The sequence below is a fragment of the Taudactylus pleione genome, unplaced genomic scaffold, assembly GCF_031769625.1.
Source record: "Taudactylus pleione unplaced genomic scaffold, aTauple2 ptg000174l, whole genome shotgun sequence".
Lineage (NCBI taxonomy): Eukaryota > Metazoa > Chordata > Amphibia > Anura > Myobatrachidae > Taudactylus > Taudactylus pleione.
The window spans coordinates 648,996-663,526 of NW_028284576.1; positions in this window are offsets into that span (position 1 = coordinate 648,996).

Consider the following 14,531-nt stretch of genomic DNA (forward strand, 5'->3'; position numbering starts at 1 on the left):
AAAGGAGGATGTGACTGAAGGTGCTAGGGGAGGTGGTTGGATGCCACGAAGATGGCCATGAAAGAGATAGGGGTGAGGAGTAGATGCCAGAGACAAAAGAAGAGGACATTACAAATGGGCAGTGCTTAAAGTGCTCCTAGAGAAGTGGTGGAACTCACCTCCCCGCCCCTCTGCAATTTTTTTTTTAAAAGGGACAGCGCGCGCCTTTGGCACACCCCGACAAAAAGGGTGTGCTCTCAAAAGTAAGGGGCATGGTCACACAATAGTATTCATAATTGAAATGACACCACACAGTAGCACAATATTGATATACCCCTGATACACAGTACACCACATAGTAGTGTCCCTTATTCATATATGACATACAGCAGTGCCCCTTTTACACAATGCCCACATTTGTGACCCTTATAAACAATACCCACAGTAGTAGTGCCCCTAGTACAATGCCCACAGCATTAGTGCCCCTTACAGAAAATGCCCACAGCAGTAGTGCCCTTTATGCAAATGCAATGCCCATTGTAGTGGTGCCCCTGATGCAGTGCCCCCAGTAGTGATGCCCCTTATGTAGTGCCCCCAGTAGAGGCGCCCCTTATGTAGTGCTCCTAGTAGTGGTAGTGCCCCTTGTGAAGTGCCCCCAGTAGTGGTAGTTCCCCTTATGCAGTGCCCTCAGCGGTAGTACCCCTTATGCAGTGCCCCAAATAGTGGTGCCCCTTGTGCAGTGCTCCTAGGAGTGGTAGTCCCCTTATGCAGTGCCCACAGTGGTAGTGTCCCTTATTCAGTGCCCACAGTGGTAGTGCCCCTTATGCAGTGCCCACAGTGGTAGTGCCCCTTATGCAATTCCCCCAGTAGTGGTAGTGTCCCTTATGCAGTGCCGCCAGTAATGGTAGTGCCCCTTATGCTGTGCCCCCAGTAGTTGTAGTTCCCCTTATGCAGTGCCCACAGTGCTAGTACCCCTTGTGCAGTGCCCACAGAGGTAGTGTCACTTATTCAGTAACCCCAGTAGTGGTGCCCAGCAGTGGTGCCCTTTATGCAGAGCCCACAGTAGTGGTATTGCCCCTTATGCAGTGCCCCCAGGAGTGGTGTTCCTTATGCAGTGCCCTCAGGAGTGGTGCCCTTTGTAGCAATGCCCCCAGCAGTAATGCCACCTATAGTAGTGCTCCCAATAGTAATGCCCCCAGTAGTTGTGCCCCCTGTGTAATGCCCCAGTAGTTATGCCCCCTATAGTGCTACTCACACAAAATAAAAATACCATAAGCCCTGCTACTGCGTGCCTCCGGTCCGCCTGGCTGCTCCGAGTCCTCTGAACTATTGGAGAGACATCATGACATCTCTCCCATAGTGCCCATGGGGGGTGCAGAGCCGAAAGCTGGGGCTCAAGAGTGGTAACAAAATCTCAGCCGGTACCAGACAAATGGAGCCCTCCAGCTGCGCCAGGCTAAAGTGAGTCGGAGGAGGCGGAACTGGTTCCATCTCCAAATAGAAGTGATGAAAAGCAGTTCTGGTCCACTTTAACCCCTGCAAATGGGCATGATTATAAACAGAAATTTGACAGGCACTGCCGAACAGGTCACCCTGCCCTGCACGTCACACCGCCCTAGTTACGGCCCTGTGCTGTGTGACTGCCTGATGTACATCAATGTTATCAATGTTAATGCTGTTGCACATCATTGGCCGGGTATGAGAAGGCAGCAGTGGGCGTCCCTATGCTGGGCTGTGCTTACACTGGACGGGTATGAGAAGGCAGCAGTGTGCGTCCCTATGCTGGGCTGGGCTTTGGAAGGTATTAGCATATTTTAGCAACTGCGATCCATGAGAAAAAGCAGCTGCGTTTGCATTAGCGTAAATCTCAGATTCATGCCCTCTAACTGCGAGTTACTAAAAGAATGATCCCACATGCCATCAATAATTGAAAAATATATATTTCTAGAAAACAGCAAAGCAATAAAAGAAAACATGTAATTCAACAAGACTCTTTATACTGTCTACTTATCTTTATAAATCCGCACATTATGAACTATGGACTACAATTTATAACTACAAAATACCACTAGCAAACGTAAATATGACAGTATAACTTATTTACTAAATAATAAATCAGATACCAGTGAGGAGTTAAGACTGCACAGGGTGCAGTAGAAAGCCAAACCCGGCACCTTGGATTTCTTATACTGTCAGACTTACTAAGTACCATGCACACAAATCTACATGAAGGTTAAACAGTCATCAGAAAACAAAAAGTTCTCATTATTTCTGTTAAATGAATAGAATAATAAATGAAATATTATTATTGTGCAGAGCTTCTTTTCACTCCTTTAATGCTCTAAAACAGCTGGGTTGTTTAGTAATAAAATGAGACTCACTGATGAAACTTCATGGAGGAGGGTTTATTTTTTTATATTAGGTTTATTCATGTCATTATCCTGGCTTCCGTGCTCAGCAGACGCACAAATCTGACGCAGCACAATGCAGCCATTTGTTTCCGTATCTGTGGATATGAAGCAGTGACAGAATCGGGATTACTAATATTTTAAACAAAACATGAATTAGCAAAAAATACAGATTCTTCATTCTCCAATGTTACCTACACTGTCCTGCATGCAGCAGCTAATGTAGAGCCAGGCTCGTTCTCAGGCTTGGTCTGAGGTCCATATATGATCAATCATCAATAAGGGGAATTTATTATCAAATTATGGGCCATATTCAATTAGCGGCGAAAAGCCGTAATCTGCGAAAAAGTATCGTGGATGACGTCATTTCGCCAGGTGAAAACTTTTCACCCTATTCAATTGCAAAGACTTTTCGCGTACGCGGAAAGTCAATGCACTGAATAGCAGGTGGAAAAAAGTGCAGAATTGCGGTTTTGGGGTGCAAAGGTGCGGTAACAATCTGCACTCTTGGGGCAGCCCCCCAAAGGATAACTGCGTCAATAAAACCCTAAAAAATAAGAGAAACACCCAAAAAAATGACTTTGAAAATGGGGGTAAAAAGTACAAAGTGGGGGTACACACATAAAAAGTAGCAAAATTTGGGGGGTCTACAAGTATGGGGGAGGTGTTTTTTTTATTGCAGGTGCTTGCCGAATGTGCGTTTTTCATGTCACTTAAAACTTCACTTCAGCAAATTTAAACCATGCTTGCACCCATTTTCAAGAACCCCAAATTTGACAGGACTACTTATTTTCACAAAAAAATACTGCTTAATGCCATTCTTCACCACTTCTGCAAAGACGCTATATAGATTCAATTGAAAGCACTTAAGAACCTCAAAAAGCTTCAGGAGGGCAATTCGGGGACATCTATACTGATCCTCATTGTCACTGCATCTTTTGGGGGGGTGTTAGGCTGATTTCCTCACCATTGACAGCACTTTTTTCGCCTGTTGAGTTCCGACGAGACGTGTTTTCGTGTCCTTTGGAACTGAATACAGCGAATAGCGGGGGCGCGCACTAAAAGTTTTTGTGTCCAAAAAATTTGCGAAGTAGGCAAAAAGTCCGGCATGCAAAAAAGTATCGAGGGTGCGAAACTAATTGAATACGGTCCTATGTGTCTATTTATGATAATAATGATTGATGATGATGTTTATGATTATTAGATGTTGTGCGCGGACTCCCATGTTTTGGTTTTGGATCTCGACTCATCTTCCTGTGTTTGTTTTGATTTTTCAAACCACCATCAAATGTTTTGGTTTTGGACCTGTTTTTTTTTTTTTTTTAATTGCTAAAAAGCTTTTAAAAACAGCTAAAATCATGTACTTTTTACAAAACAAAACCCGAAATTGAGATTTAAAATTCGAATTCCAAACTGCGGGAAGATCAGAACGCAACTTGGTACTGTCCTGATTTTCTCAGGAGATCAGAACCGCGACTCGGATTTGTCTGGATGCACGAAATTCGGGTGGATTTTGGATTCCTGGAGAAACAAACTGGAAAAATTTAGTAACTAAGGAGGAAATTTTCAGGGTGTGTCTGCGACTGTGAACCTGTACGCATTCAATAATGCCTCTGGTGTTTCAGGTACTGCAGCCATTCTGCATGATCATAGGGATACCGAGGAGGCAGATTAGCAAGCAATCTGTGATGGATGCTTGTGTCGCTGCTGGCAGCCGCTTGGATTTGCATAGCCGCCTGCCATACAATTCCCAGGTGCTGCAACATTTAACTTTTTCGCACAGCCGCTTCGTACAAATTCGCAGATGGGGAGGCATTAGCATCCATCTCTGAATTATGGCCAGAGTCCTAACCTTAATCCTAAGGAACATGTATTTCAGTACCTCATACTGTCTGTCATACTCCCCAACTAACCTGCCACAGCTTGCGGTGTATTGCAAAGGATGAATAGGCAAATATTGCCTCATGTCCATGTTCAAAATGTATAAACTCTACAGGTCGTAATAGCTAGAATCAGCATAAATATATATAGACCAAAGGGGGGCAAATAGTTATTAAATTATTATATCTCTGAGTAGAGATGTGCGGTTCGGTTCTCCAGAATTCCGAATCCAACCCGAATTTTGTGAATCCGGGAAAATCTGAGTCGTGGTTCTGATCTCCTGTGGAGATCTGGGTGAATCTGGGTTACATGATTTTAGCTGTTTTTAAAACTTTAGATCTATATAAAAAAAAAATCCAGATCTAAAACCAAAACCAAAACACTTGAGGGTGGTTTAGCAAAACCAAATCCAGATCTAAAATCTTGAAGAAGATACATATCCAAAACCAAAACCAATACACAGCGGTCGGCGCACATCCCTAATTACTAGAGATGCGTGGTTCGATTCTACAGAAATCAGAATCCACCCGAATTTCATGAATCCGGGTAAATCCGGGTTGCGATTCAGATATCCTGAGGAGATATGGGTAAATCCGGGTCGTGGTTCTGATCTTCTTGTGGTTCGGAATTCGGATTATAAATCTGAATTTCGGGTTTTGGGTTGCATAAATTACATGACTTTAGCTGTTTTAAAACTTTTTATCTATTTTTTTTTTTAAATCCAGATCCAAAACCAGAACGAAATCCAGAGCTAAAACCTTGAAGGAGATACCGATCCAAAACAAAAACATGAGGGTCGGCGCACATCTCTATATTGATCATATGAACTTTCATTTCGAAACAAATAAAAGTTCCTTTTATTTATAAATTTACGGTTGCGAGATTCTAAAGTGTGAAAAGAGCATGGGACTGAATTCTTTTCATCCATATGTTTGAAAGACCCGTCTGCATCGACTTCATCTTCAGCTTGTACGACTGGCTATAATTTTACCAAGTTTAGCTATTGTATGTTTCATAACCGAGCTTCCAATTACTGGGCTCCTGCCTAATTATCCTTGTCATGGATACAATTATCAAAATAAAATCTGTGCTTCCTAATTTATAGGACACACTTCTAAAGGCTTCTGGAGTGCGTAAAGAACTTATTGGAGTAGAACTTTGAGTAACTGAACTGTAACTGGTAATGATCTCTCTGTGGAATATCAGGATCAGACTTAGAAAACAGAAGATTGCAGCCATATGGGTGTATTCACTGACAATCCCAGGCTACATGGAACTGTGTCAATAAATTGTAACTGTACTTTAGGGAAGTGCATTAAAGGAATGGTTACGTGATCATAGAGATCCTAGGGGAGATGTCAAAGTGGATTTTCCTACAGTACCTAAGAAGTGTGCATGCAGTGTTTTCTCTATCTGATATCTGTGATACTAATCCAATAAGGCATGTAATTATACATGCAGAATTACAGGAGCAGACACCGGATTTATCATCTCCGTCCTTAGTGGTGTTAATAAAATCTGATTACAGGCTATACAGTATATATGTTCTTTTAATCAGTTTGTTTTAACACCACCAGACAAGATGGATAAAGGTCAGGAATTAAATACAGTATATGTATATGTGTGTGTGTACTTCTTGTACATAAATATATTAGACAGACTTTATTAACACTTCAGTATGTGTACACTTTTGTGTATATATATATATATATGTATATATATATATATATATATATATATATATGTATATATATATATATATATATATATATATGTATATATATATATATATATGTATACGCCCATCATGCCACCCCACCTAACCCCATCCCTCCCTGTCCCTCCCTGCTTTATTAATCAACATAACCCATTCCTGGGTGGTCATCTAATGAGTCCTTTAATAAACATTAAACATTTAAATGTCCTTTAATAAACATTAAACAGATAGATAGATAGATAGATAGATAGATAGAAAGAAAAATAGATAGATAGATAGATAGATAGATAAATAGATAGATAGATAGATAGATAGATAGATAATCTATGAAAAGAAGGTGGCACTCAAGTCTGATCTCAAAGGTTTAAAAATAAGGTGCTTTTAATTTACATTTCGGGGTCAAGCCCCCTTCATCAGCACACACATACAGTATGTATAGATAGATAGATAGATAGATAGATAGATAGATAGATAGATAATCAATGAAAAGAAGGTGGCACTCAAGTCTGGTCTCAAAGGTTTAAAAATAAGGTGCTTTTAATTTACATTTCGGGGTCAAGCCCCCTTCATCAGCACACACATACAGTACGTATAGATAGATAAATAAATAGATAGATAGATAGATAGATAGATAGATAGATAGATAATCAATGAAAAGAAGGTGGCACTCAAGTCTGGTCTCAAAGGTTTAAAAATAAGGTGCTTTTAATTTACATTTCGGGGTCAAGCCCCCTTCATCAGCACACACATACAGTATGTATAGATAGATAAATAAATAGATAGATAGATAGATAGATAGATAGATAGATAGATAGATAGATAGATAGATAATCAATGAAAAGAAGGTGGCACTCAAGTCTGGTCTCAAAGGTTTAAAAATAAGGTGCTTTTAATTTACATTTCGGGGTCAAGCCCCCTTCATCAGCACACACATACAGTGTGTACAGATAGATAGATAGATAGATAGATAGATAGATAGATAGATAGATAATCAATGAAGAGAAGGTGGCACTCAAGTCTGGTCTCAAAGGTTTAAAAATAAGGTGCTTTTAATTTACATTTCGGGGTCAAGCCCCCTTCATCAGCACACACATACAGTACATATAGATAGATAAATAAATAGATAGATAGATAGATAGATAGATAGATAATCAATGAAAAGAAGGTGGCACTCAAGTCTGGTCTCAAAGGTTTAAAAATAAGGTGCTTTTAATTTACATTTTGGGGTCAAGCCCCCTTCATCAGCACACACATACAGTGTGTACAGATAGATAAATAGATAGATAGATAGATAGATAGATAGATAATCAATGAAGAGAAGGTGGCACTCAAGTCTGGTCTCAAAGGTTTAAAAATAAGGTGCTTTTAATTTACATTTCAGGGTCAAGTCCCCTTCATCAGCACACACATACAGTACGTATAGATAGATAGATAGATAGATAGATAGATAGATAGATAATCAATGAAAAGAAAGTGGCACTCAAGTCTGGTCTCAAAGGTTTAAAAATAAGGTGCTTTTAATTTACATTTCAGGGTCAAGTCCCCTTCATCAGCACACACATACAGTATGTATAGATAGATAGATAGATAGATAGATAGATAGATAGATAGATAGATAGATAGATAGATATCCATTATTTTTACATTCATAGTATCTTGCCCGATTGCACTGCTTTATAACTTGCAGTACTTCTGATATTGTAAACGTGGTAATGAGTGTTGAGTGTGTCTTGTGTAACCAGGACATCTGGGAATCTGAAAGACAGAAACAAATGCATTGTTCTAGCTAACAAAACTGTATGATCTTTTTGTAAGTTTTCAATAAAGGTGATTAGTTATTGGTAGGGAGGGCTCACATTGCCTGATTTAAAGCCTAACATATTTTTCAATGACTCCCAGACCATAGGGAATTTGTTGGGGCAGAAGTAAGAGAGAGGACCTGGAGTTTGACAAAAAAAAAATTGTCTTGGAGTTTGGTATAGGAAACCCCATTGATCACACTGCCTTATGAGAGTTCAATTGTGCATTTTAGGGTATGCTAAGTGGGATGATAGTAGAGACAAGATCTCCAAATCCAGTAGAAGCAAATAATTGAATTTCTGCTATGACCCACTATGAACCTATTAAAATTCGTAAAGTTAGCTGCAACATTCACACATTGGACCATGTAAATGTTCTTAAATTAGCAGATGATACCATGTACAGTATATTGTCATCACTCTTTGGGAATAAACGTGGATACTGGCAAAAGGTGTGGGAGCTAAATAAAATGTTAAATTATTGTGCTAGCCAACAGAGCTGGCGCTCTACATTAGAAATCTAAAACTCTAGATTCATTAATCAGCTCATGGAGTGACCTGAGACAAGCACATCCCTATAGCTGTTTCGCAATTATACAAACCTTATTTAATTATGGACAGAAGAGTGTGAGACCTGGCCCCATAGCAAAATTTGGATAAGGGTTACACTAGCCTCCTAGGTTGCCACTCATCTCCTTTGAGAGAAGAGCAGGGCTCAGTAGGCTTCACTCCACATTCCATGCATGTTCAGAAGTGGCCTCTGCCATGTTCTTTTGGTAAAGAGTGGAGTAGAGTACCTGAAGGTCCTTGGGGTAATGCAAGGGTCTCAGAGGTAAAGCCAGCATTTCTAGCCCCCTCTTCACCTCCTGGCTCTATTGCTGCTCCCATTATGATCTGCCCTTAAAGAACTTAATTTGGAAAAAAAAAGTGTCAAGCTGTGTTGAGCCTCCGGTTCAAGATGATACGATTCCTGGCTTCATTGGCATAGTAATGAGTATTATGCTGCATGGTGCATTCCAGAGACATACTAAAATGATGGTTATAGATACTGTGAGCAACATTTTGTGCAAATCGAAGAACAGGACAATTTACAAAGGTGTGAGATTCCCGGGGTACAATTTTTGAGGTCACTTTGGCTTCCCCAATATGAGGAATTGCCAACTCACACTGTATTTGCAGTTTTCACAGTATTTATGATTAGATCTGGAGTAACGACAGACATTTCAGTCTGCAATTCCACAATCTCTGTGGGGAAAAGATGACATTTCAAGTATAAAGACATACTGCAGGGTAAAATATTCTGCAGGACAGTTCTGAAAACCTCACCTCTCTCTTCTGCAAACCTACAGTAATCTGATTTTTAAAGATTTGTGGATTGTCAAGATCTGTCCATGAACCGAAAATTGTGAGATTTTTATACAAGACCAGCCAAGAGGTCTGAGAAATTCTCTTACATGTTGTAAGCTTATAATGGCTGCAGTCTTGAACGTAGAATATTATACCAGGATGTAGTTAAGTAACAGACATTTTGCCTCTTTTAGTGCCATAATTTATAAACCAGCCTATAAATATTGGCATTATTATAAGGAGCCCTGCTTCCTGCAAACGCCTTTATTAATATTATGCGCCACGAGATATACGAGCGAAATAAACAGTTGTTACAGGAAATGTTTTCCGTGCCTGAATGCTCCAGGCCTCTACCAAGTGCCGTAAATTCTTAAAGTGGTTGTTATCCCTTTCATACCACCGATTTCCCCTATGTTTAACAGCTTCTCCACCGCTGCAAATCATTAGGCAAATATTGTAAGATCCTTTCCCTGCACAATAAAATGATTCTTTCTGACAATGCATGTCTCACTTGATACAATTTAGTCCTAAATATGAATCTGCCAAAGTCTGTTTAGAACTAGATGTCTTACAAATGTCCGTACTGTATTGATTCAGAGTGTGTGTGCGCGTGTAGCATTCCGGTCTTAATACAGGATAATTGAAGCCACATTGCAGTCTAGAGCCAGAGATTTATGAGGTCCTTTAATAACTTTTATTGCATACTCCATGGAGATATATTATAAAATGAAACAATGGATTCTGCATACAGACGAATCAACACATACATCAGGTTTAATGTCTGTGCACTACACAAAACAGGCTCGATGAGTGGGGAGCCGACCTAGATTAATGAATGAAAAAGTTGCCACTCAGAGACACGCATAACTTAAGCATAAATGTTTTCCTTAATGTGAATTAATATAGAATTGGTTTTGATGGCTACAGTATATTAAACTGTCAAAACATAATAGCTTCATACGATGACGGATTTTCTCCAAGTTCAATTCAATTCATTCGATTGAATAATGGCCAGTGTGTACATTTATTTTATCTTATTGTGGTTTACTTGAAATAATGACATTACTCATTCATTTCATATATAATAACTGGTATCTAATCATGTAATGTAGGGAGTGAAAAAGACAATAAATTTTAGCTGTAGAGATGGTAAAAACTTTTTTTGTGTGTGTTCTACCCACAAGCTGTTACCCACTGTTGTGTTCTTGGATCAATATTTCATTATGGACTCAGAGAGCTGAAGTACTGCAGGAAGATTTGCTCCTGTTGAGTGTAAATAGGACCCACCGTTTAATGCATTTTCTTACCTACCATTGACCTCATTTGGAGTTAAGGTGCCTACACACTTAGCAATATTTTACACGATTTGCCCAATTCCGATGCATCGTGATGACAAATCGTATGAAATATGCCCAAATCGTGAGTGTCCACGAAGCCGGTGCGCATCCCCGCAGGTCGTACATCTCATCTTCAGATCTGCCATGCTGTGGGGCAGATCTGACAATCTCAGTCACGATGCACTGGAGTAGTTAGAAGGAACGATAGATCGTTTGTCACATTGGACAGTTTTTAAAACCAAATTGTGCCCACGACTGCCGGGGAGCTGCTGGGGAGAGTTCAAGGAGAAATCGGACACAATGTCGGATCGTGAGCACATCGCCAAGTGTGTAGGCACCTTTAGGAGTAAACTTTCACAGATGTACGCAAATCCCATCGTGACTGCGTGCAAATACGCAAATGTCGCGGACACCGGGATTTGTATTGAGATGACCATTGGCGGCTTCGCATATCCAACTGATTGCGTACACCACATAGGACGCAGATCAGTCGATTATCAAAATTCTGAGTAACCCTACGGTCACGCAGAATGGCCGTCAGAACTGAAACACCGGACGCATTGAAAATGGTTGTAATAGGCCGGCCATGCATAGCTCCTCCTCATTGCCGCCCACGAACACTCCCTGCCTGTCAATCATTTTGCGATATAATCCTCTCTGAGACCGACCTCGCAAGACCATCGCGGTACAAGTGTAGTGCACTTCCGACGCTTGTGAAGTAGAAAAAACATTGGCATTTGCGAAAACATCGTCATTGCGTCCATCAGGCCCAAAGTGCAATTTTGTACCCTGGCAATACCGTAATGAATTGTAAGAGGGTTGGGGCACAAATGTAAAATATTTATGCTGACTCATGTGAAAACAGCTGCCCGGTGTTTATATGCTGCTGTACATAAGAAACCAGGCAGTACTTTCCCTTCACATTGAAAATAAAAATAACTTGCGCAAAACCGTAATTAGCAAGACATTAATAAAACAAGACAGACAGAGAGGTTAGAGAGCCCACTCTATACATATACTCTATAGGCAAATAGACATTAGATATACAGTATGAGAAATAGTGCTACATTTTGTATATTTGTCCAGCCGGATTGCAGAGGTTCTTGGTGGGCTGCATGATCCAGTCACACAGCAATGTTGGCCAGGGGTCAACGGGATGTGTGAGTGTAAAAAGTGAACATACTAAGCCGTATTCAAAGATAGACCTAAAAGCAAGCTGTGGCTTCTCTTTGGCAAAAAGGTTAATATTTTTTTACAGCGCATGTGCGTTTTTTTTGCACACCATTTCTTTTTTCAGGTGTATGTGGGACCTGCAAATGCGAATAATTAGGGGGCTGGGAACAGAGCTGGAATTGATGTACAGATGCAGGCGGCGTGCATGCAGACACTTTGCGATAAGTTTTGCTTCCGCCTCTGAATGAGACCCACTGTATGTATTCTGAGCCTGAACTATGCAGAGATAGAAATGGGATTGTAATCCCGACAACGTGAGCCCGAAAGGATGAAATGCCGACAGTGGAGGTAAGTAAAGCTAACCCTACCCTCTCCCCCCCCTAACCCTAACCCTCCCTTAGTGGTGCCTAACCCTAACCTCCCCCCTAGTGCCTAACCCTAACCTCCCATCAGGGGTGCCTAAACCTAACCCCCCCTCCCCGCTCCCTAAACTTAACCCTCCCAGGGGGGTGCCTAACCCTAACCTCCCCCCGGGTGTTCCTAACCCTAACCCCCCTTCCCCTAGCCTAACCCTCCTGGGGGGTGCTTAACCCTAAGTCTCCCTGGTAGACCCCTAATCTAACCCTCTCCCCCTTTGCTGCTAAGAAGACGCGCACCCAACACCCCTCATTTGGGCCCGCGTCGTTCTGGATTCCGGCGTCAGGATTATTATAGGTGGCGTTGTCTCAATGCCTATCATACATCCCTAAGCAGCATTCTGCCATCAGGATTGTGACCGGTGGCCGAATGATAAGGTTACTGAGTAGAATTATGGTGTCATTGGAAACACGGCGTTCTTGGGGTCAGAAGCATGGCAGCATTTAGTGTACATTACTCATGAGTCTGAGGATAGCGACATACCAGAGCAGACAACTGATACTAATGTTACAGAATACAGGAATGTAATGACATGGAACCCGATGGATTTACATTCAACTAAAGGGGCATACACACGAGATGATATCTTTGAACGATATTAACAATAACGATATCATTCAACGATATATCGTTCAGTGTGTATGCAGTGAACGACCAAGGATGCACGCTCCCGCTGGAGGATAACAATATCTTTGGTCACCCGTAGCTGCAGGCCAATTAGGAAGATATCATCAAGATTTGCCTGCTCAGAGATGTGGCAGGATGACTTCACGGAAAGATATTTATCGTAGATATCTATCAGTGTGTACACCCAATATTGTTTGCCCTGCACTACAGAAAGTTCAAGGGTAATCTTTCACCAATATCGCTCATACAGGACATCGTCCCGCGTGTATGCGGCTTAATGCAAACTTTTTTCAAACAATACCTTTGACAGTGATAAAACAGAGATAATGTTGCATTCATGAGAAGCACGGAATGAGCAGACAACATTATAAAAGGTTCTAAAACTAATATATTTTGAGAATCAAGTCTCAGAGACTTTTTATTCAACAGTTACTAAATATTTTAGCAAATTTTGGCTTCCTCTGTACTTTATAATTATCCCAGATCTTACATAACGTTAATGAGACACCAAGGGGAATATTTCCAAATATGCTGAGATACACGGCAGGACAGCCCATTATCACCAGTGTGTTTAGCTTTGTAGCCAGTCATTAGTGGCATGGAGCCGATATGTACACCCTGTGAGGATTGGAGTATAGTGTATCTATTTAGCGATTATGTGCAGTTAACAATTACACAATTATTGACAAGTACTTTCTGTGTTTTGGGAGAAATGAGGTGTTTGGTTTATGTGCGCGGACCCCTGTGTTTTGGTTTTGGATTCTGATAAAAATCAATAAAAACAGCTAAAATGTCCGAATCTAAAACCCAAGTTCTGTGTTTAAAACTGAAATCAATAGATCCGTACCAGGATTCGGCTCCAACTGGGTCACAAAAGTAAATCTGAACCTTTGAACCGGTTCTGCTGGGAACCAGCACATCTCTAATTATTCTCTGTCTTATAGGTTGGTGAAAGAAGAAAGAGAAAGATTGAATTATCTACTCAAGATTTCACTTCTGGGACATGTCAGGGAGCATGCCTTTTAATTTGGGGTTGTACTATACTTTTATATCGGGGAGTGAGTAAAGCCTGTTCCTTTGGTGATGTCCCTCGCCTGGAGTGCACTGAGGGGTCTGGTTACAGGGTGCAGATCCGCATCAGCTCGTGGGAAGAGTTGGGAGGAGTTAGGGTGGAATTTGCTGGGTATGGATGAAGAGAACTGTATGTAAGTCCATTTTCTGGGTGGATCTTCTAAATCTCAGCACTGCGCATGTTGTGTAGCTGAACTCATGCAACTTTCAGCAACTACGAATGATTCAGTGTCATATGCATCTCAGCTGCATCTCCACTTGTGGCCGAGTGTGTGTACCAGGTATAGAACTGGCACAAATGAACGCCGATAATGATGATGGATATTTTCATGAGTGGCTGCATAGTGTATCTAGGCATTATGTCAACATTGTGACAGTAAATGTTACTGTTAGATTTAGGTTTAGTGTTAGGTTGTGGTAAGTGATAGGTTTAGCATTAGTGTTAGGTTGTGGTTAGTGTTAGGTTTAGCATTAGGTTGTGGTTAGTGTTAGGTTTAGCATTAGTGTTAGGTTGTGGTTAGTGTTTGGTTTAGCGTTAGGTTGTGGTTAGTGTTAGGTTTAGCATTAGGTTGTGGTTAGTGTTAGGTTTAGCATTAGTGTTAGGTTTAGCATTAGTGTTAGGCTATGGTTAGAGTTAGGTTTAGCGTTAGTGCTAGGTTGTGGTTAGTGTTAGGTTTAGCATTAGTGTTAGGTTGTGGTTAGTGTTAGGTTTAGCATTAGTATTAGATTGTGGTTAGGGTTAGGTTTAGCGTTAGTGTTAGGTTATTTTTAGGGT